Source organism: Rosa chinensis, chromosome 1, assembly GCF_002994745.2.
Source record: "Rosa chinensis cultivar Old Blush chromosome 1, RchiOBHm-V2, whole genome shotgun sequence".
NCBI lineage: Eukaryota > Viridiplantae > Streptophyta > Magnoliopsida > Rosales > Rosaceae > Rosa > Rosa chinensis.
The window spans coordinates 17,450,990-17,457,733 of NC_037088.1; the positions used below are offsets into that span (position 1 = coordinate 17,450,990).

General features: G+C 38.2%; 1 long non-coding RNA gene across 1 annotated transcript; it reads right to left on the bottom strand.

Moving 5' to 3' along the window:
- Window positions 1-5,827: 5,827 nt before the first annotated feature.
- LOC112182824 lies at window positions 5,828-6,744 on the bottom strand. Its single transcript, XR_002929568.2, has 3 exons — window positions 6,660-6,744; window positions 6,464-6,562; window positions 5,828-6,123 (listed from the first exon to the last, which is right to left on the bottom strand). It is a non-coding gene; the product is annotated as an uncharacterized LOC112182824 (long non-coding RNA).

Below are 6,744 nucleotides of genomic sequence, written 5' to 3' on the forward strand. Positions count from 1 at the left end.
CATATATTTTGGTATATATTTGTGAAATTTGAGCATGCCATGTAATTTATTTTAATATATGCTATATTTTTTTATTATTATTTACGTGTTATGATTATTACTTGTTTAGAATGATATACAAATAATTGCGTTTTGCCATGATAATGAAAGTTCATGCGCATTATAAATACACACTTACTGTGATAAAGTATTTTCACATAGCATCGGAAAAAAATGTGACCATTACGAATCTTGGTCTTGAAATCTAATTCATAATTTTGGAAAATAATTCACGTGGATGTCTTTATGACTACGTAATTTATATCTTCCCTCTTGTTTATGTAGATGGCTGATCCAACTCGACCTGAATTTGACGTCTTGGACTCAGATGGACTTGAGTACCACCGTTGGGTTTCTGATGTAGAAACTGCCTTTGTGGCAAAAGACTACACTGTCACCATTACCGACCCCAAAGATGATGAACTATCTAATAAGATGAAAGCAAATGCCTTAATGTTTCTGCGGCGACATATTGATCCTAGCCTACGCTGGGAGTACCTTCAGTTGAAGACACCTAAAGAACTGTGGGATGCCCTTAAGGGACGTTTTGGGAACATTCATGACATTTTGCTCCCAGAACTGGCCGTTCAGTGTAATGGAATCCGCTTGCTTGACTACAAAAGGGTCAATGACTTCAACAAGGACATGTTGCGCCTTAAGGCACGTCTCAATTTCTGTGGAAGGGAAATCACAGAAGATGATATGATCTACAAGACTCTTACTACCTTTCCTACTTCAACATTTATACTAGCGAACCAGTATAAGTTGGAGTATGACAACAAAATAATCACAACCTTCAATAAGTTAATAAGCCTAATGCAAGTGGCTGAGAGACATAATGAGGTTCTCTTGAACAACAATGTCAGGCCCACTAGGACAAAAAAATTCCCGAGGCTAAGTATTAAAAAATGAAAGGTGAAAAAAAAACTCCAATGCAAGGGGGTTTAGACGTGCTGATCCCTACCCAAGTGGCAACAATGCACCACGTGGAAAGGGACATGAGGATCGTGAAAAAAAAATGCAAAAGAAAAGAGTTGACAATGAACCATGCTATAGGTGTGGATTCATTGGGCATTGGTACAAGAACTGCCAAGCAAACAACAGAGTAGCAGCCAATTACAAGAGGTATAGAGAGTCTAAAGAACAATAGGCTCACTATATGGAAGAAGGAGGTCATGACCTAGACGTCAACCTTACAATTGCAGACTTCAATGGCAAAGAGGAACTTGCTAAGTCAATGGATGCTCTCAATCTTAACTGATCTGCTTTATTCATTTTTCCACAGACAGTTGTGAAGACATAATGCCTCATTTTTAATTAGACTATTATTTGGTCTTAAAGAATGGTTTGATGAATTAGATTTCTGAACAAAGACCTTGATTTGATTATAGTTGGCTTATTAATAAATTTTGAATTTTATTCTGAAGCACTGAATTTATTCAAATTTATTTACTGCACATATTTACATGGTTCGACATAGTACTATAAAAATGTAAAGCAATACATCTAGAGAAAAATTATTAGAATAAAAAGAATATCATTCTACGCAAATAGAAATACTCTAAAGAATATGAGCTATATGTTCTAAATACCTCCCATTTATTTGTAGGAATGAATGGAGGAGAACTTGAGTGCTTAATTGATAGTGGGACTACCCACACAATATTAAGAAATAGGCCATTATTCATTGAATCAATAGCCTATAATTCCTCTGTGACTACGATGATTGGATCATCACAAGTAATAAAAGGGCGAGGAACTGCCAAATTTTTGCTGCCTAATGGCACAACATTTCAAGTCACAGACGCTCTATATGCACCAAGAGCTAATCAAACCTTGTTAATTTTCAAAGTTATTTGTGTCAACGGTTATCCAGTAGAAACACACTGTGAGAATGAAACTGAATACCTTGATATTAACTCTAATGAATGTGGAAGGAAACGCATTTTAGAGAAACTTATGAGTCAATCTAGTGGACTGTACCTCAATACAATTAGGATCATTGAATCCTATGCTGTCACCAACAATGAAATGTGGGACACTCACTCATACAGGCTTTGGTATGACCGCCTAGGGCACCCCGGTCGTGACATGATGATCCGTATTTTAAAGAACTCATATGGACATCCCTTCTTTCGAGTGAAAATAAAATGTGAGAAAAGTCCGCCACACTGCAAAGTGTCGGTCCTAGTACTGCTCAAATGCAGCCATTGCCTTCTAAAGTACCAGAAGCACTACCTCCCTCCCATTATGCCTCATTGACTATTTCAAAGGCACATCACTCGTTTCGCAAAGCCTGCTCTTTAGCAAAAACAAGATTGAGACCTTCCTATGCTAAAGATACAAAACAAAACATTCCATTCTTACAAAGGATACAAAGAGATATATGTGGACCTATCCATCTAGAATGCAGACCATTCAAGTACTTTATGGTTCTGGTGGATGCTTCAACAATCCGATCACATGTCGTTTTGTTGTCCACAAGAAATGCTGCATTTGTAAAACTCCTAGCACAGATTATACGTTTAAGGGCTCACCACCCTGATCACCCTATCAAGTCTATAAGGCTTGATAACGCTGGAGAGTTTACATCAAAAGCATTTGATGATTATTGCATGTCTATCGGGATCAATGTAGAGCATCATGTACCCCATGTACATACATAAAATGGTCTCGCAGAAGCCACCATCAAAAGGCTATAGATGGTGGTTAGGGCATTGGTTATGCGCACCAACCTGCCTATATCTGCATAGGGTTATGCAATATTGCACACCGCTTTACTCATTCGTTTCAGACTCACTGCTAGCCAACCATTTTCTGCGTACCAGTTGGTAACTGGATATGAGCCTGACATTTCACACTTACGCATATTTGGTTGCGCAGTATATGTGCCTATTGCGTCCCCATAGCACACTAAAATGGGTCCTCAGTGACGATTAAGTATTTATGTTGGATACGAATCCCCAATAATTATCCGCTATTTGAAATCCTTGACAGGCGATCTCTTTACCGCTAGATTTGCGGATTGTCACTTTGATGAGACAGTCTTCCCATCGTTAGGGGGAGATAGGAAAAAAGATTTTCCAAAGGAACAACAGGAATTGTCGTGGTTTGTCCGCACTCTGTCTCATTTTGATCCCCGCACTTCACAAAGTGAAAATGAAGTGAAAAGAATAATCGATCTTCAGAACATAGCAGATTCGATGCCTGATGCGTTTACTGATATCACAAAAGTGACGAGATCACATATACCAGCTGCAAATATGCCTGCAAGGTTAGAAGTCCCCAACAAGGGGCACGATGCCGCAGATAAAGGCACTGCAACCACACTTAGTGGAAGTGTGGTTGAGGCCGTGGCTCCCTAAAGGAAGAGGGGGAGGCCACTTGGTTCGATTAACACTCACCCAAGGAAGAAGAGGGCGAGTAAGGCACAAACTGATCCATTAATCATCAATGTAGAGAATCCCTCTCATGAGATTGTCTCTGATTACAGTTATGTCTATGAATCAATACTGGAGGACGCTCCGATGTTTGAAATGATTCCAGAGAACAAAGAAATCTCAAAGGATTATGAGAGTGCGTATGAGTTGATAGAAAGATCTTCCATACACATTCATGATATATACTGTTGCTCAAGGAATCATAGAGCACGATGATATCGAACCACACTGTATTGCAAAATGTTAACAAAGAGCAGATTGGCCTAAATGGAATCAATCTAGGCAGAATTAGATTCTCTAACAAAGAGACAGGTATTTGGTCCAATAGTGCTAACCCCACCAAGTGTAAAGCTTGTAGGACATAAATTGGTCTTTGTCAGAAAGCGTAATGAGAAGAATGAAGTCCTGAGGTACAAGGCTCGCCTTGTGGTGCAAGGTTTCTCACAACGCCCTGGAATTGACTACAAGGAGACATACTATCCCGTAATGGACGTTATGACGCTCCGCTACTTAGTTAGCTTAGTAATTTCTGAAGGACTGGAAATGCAACTCATGGATGTGGTTACTACATATCTTTATGGAGATCTAGATTCAGAGATATATATGAAAGTGCCTGATGGCCTTACATTACCCAAGTCAAGTGACTCTAAACCACGGAGTGCATTTGCAATTAGGTTGAAATGCTCACTTTACGGATTGAAACAATCCGGGCGGATGTGGTATACCCGTCTAAGTGATTACTTGATTGGGAAGGGATATAAGAACAATGAATTATGCCCCTGCGTATTCATAAAGAAAACAAGTTCCGAATTTTCAATTGTAGCAATATATGTCGATGATATGAACATAATAGGTACTCTTGATGAAATAAGAGAAACCGCGAGCTATTTGAAATCCAAATTTGAGATGAAGGATCTTGGGAAAACTCGATTATGTCTAGGCTTGAACTAGAACACCGAGTTTGTGGAATACTATTCCACTAGTCTGCGTACGTCCAAAAGTCAGGCAATTTAACATGGACAAAGCACATCCTGCTAACACTCCTATGATCGGTCGAAGCTTGGATGCAAAGAAAGATCCATTTCGTCCAAAGGAAGATGACGAAGAGGTGTTGGGAGCTGAAATTCCCTATCTAAGTGCAATAGGCGCATTATTGTACTTAGCCCAATGTACTCGACCAGACATTGCATTCTCAGTGAACTTGTTAGCTAGATTTAGCTCAGCGCCAACGCATCGTCACTGGAATGGTATCAAGAATAATTTCTAATACCTAAAAGGAACCATTGACTTGGGCCTGTTCTTTCCCTACAGAGAGACAAGAGGGACCGCAGATGGAACTGCAATCCCTAAAGGAAATGTTGATGGCGAAAACGCCACTCACTACACTAAAATGCCAAATGACGTTTTGGTAAGTTTTGCTGATGCTGGATACGTCTCTGACCACTATACCACAAAGTTAATCAGACAACTGTCAAACGACTGTTGTCTGAATGAAAAACCTGCTGTTGTCTAGTAGCCTGATGTCTGATTGACCTCATTCAGACAACTGTCGATAAACAGTTGTCTGTTGCTCAGTCACACAACACATATAAGCAAAAATTTGTTGTCTGAATTTACCCAAAATCTAATGCGTGTTGACTTAGACAACTGCTTGTTATTTTGGTGTTGAGTGAAATTATTTTAGGACAACCATTTTCTAAATGTTCTGTTGTGTCTGATGAATCTCCAACAACACAAATATGTGAATGCTGTTGTCTGAAATGAACCTCAAACAAGACTTCATCTTGCCGCTGTTGTCTCATGATATATCGACCAAGCATGTTTCTGTTGTGTGAAAGATATTTAATATAACAGGACATATCTGTTGTCTGAAATGAACCTCAGACTACAGATACTTTTTTCCCCTGTTGTCTGAAATGTATTTAAGATAACAGATTGCGAGACGTAAGTGTTGTCTGAAAGCATTTGAGATAACAATGTGCCGGAAGCATCTGTTGTCTTGAATGAACCTCAGACTACACATACGTTTTTCCCCTGTTGTCTGAAATGTATTTAAGATAACAGATTGCGAGATGTAAGTGTTGTCTGAATGCATTTGAGATAACAATGTGCCGGAAGCATCTGTTGTGTTGAATGAACCTCAGACATCAGTGATAGTGTGGTCATGTCGTTGCAAGGAATTTCACACAATGTCTCCTTTAGTAAAACTGTTGTTTGAATGTTCCTCAGACAATAGGTATTATATGTGTAGTCTGATGATACTGTACTACCATAGTTAATAGCCTTATATATGTTGTTTGAATTGAATTGAATAAGCACTACGCGTACTGATTCTGGAAATGGGCAAATATGAAACACAAATTAGTTCAAATGTCATTTACTAGCACATCATTGTCATACATTGCCAAAACACACCGAAACTAGAAATAGGGTACCCAATTGTATAAAGTATTTCTTACATACCAATTCAGAGTACTAGCTAATGATCATGTCCAACCAAAACATAACCACAAACTTTGAACTAGGTCTCCAAGAAGTACCAACACAAATCTTACATATATGTTTTAACCACAAACTTTGCCCACTCAGTTCTGACCACATCGATATCCTCCTGGGAATATGCTGCTTTACTTCTTCTCTCCCACTGAAACAAAATGGTTTGTACTTAGTAGTTGACATAATTCCTAAAAAGAATCTATAGAACTCAATTGTGCAACAACAATGAATCTATGCAACACATATATATATATATATATATATATATAAGCAACTCTAACCAGCCAATAAAACAAGATTCTATAGAACTTCTAAGCAATACACAGGTAATTGACATGAACAGAATGGACTAAATAGAAGAACATTAATTTCCAGTGAGCAATCAACAACCAAAACTACATATACATATCCACCAGAATACATGCAAAATCACAGTAACCCATATTTCAATAACCATAATCCAAGCGACCTCAACTAGTTTTGCTTACCTTGCTGAAAAAGTCCAAGTTTTTATCCTCCACTATTTCCTTCATGTATCTCATTATAAAATATCCACAATCTTTGTCGGTCTTTTGCTCCGGAATACCCTAAAAATATTATATTAAATACCAACTATGCAAAAAAAAATCTAGAATAGTCAACTTCTTAGAACTAAAATTATAAAAACTGTTTCATAAATTGTACCGCACAGTTTTTCCAAGTAGTTGCTTTTCTGCCTTGCCTTTTGACTTGTGCATTATATATTTTGATGCCGCTTAATATTAACAGA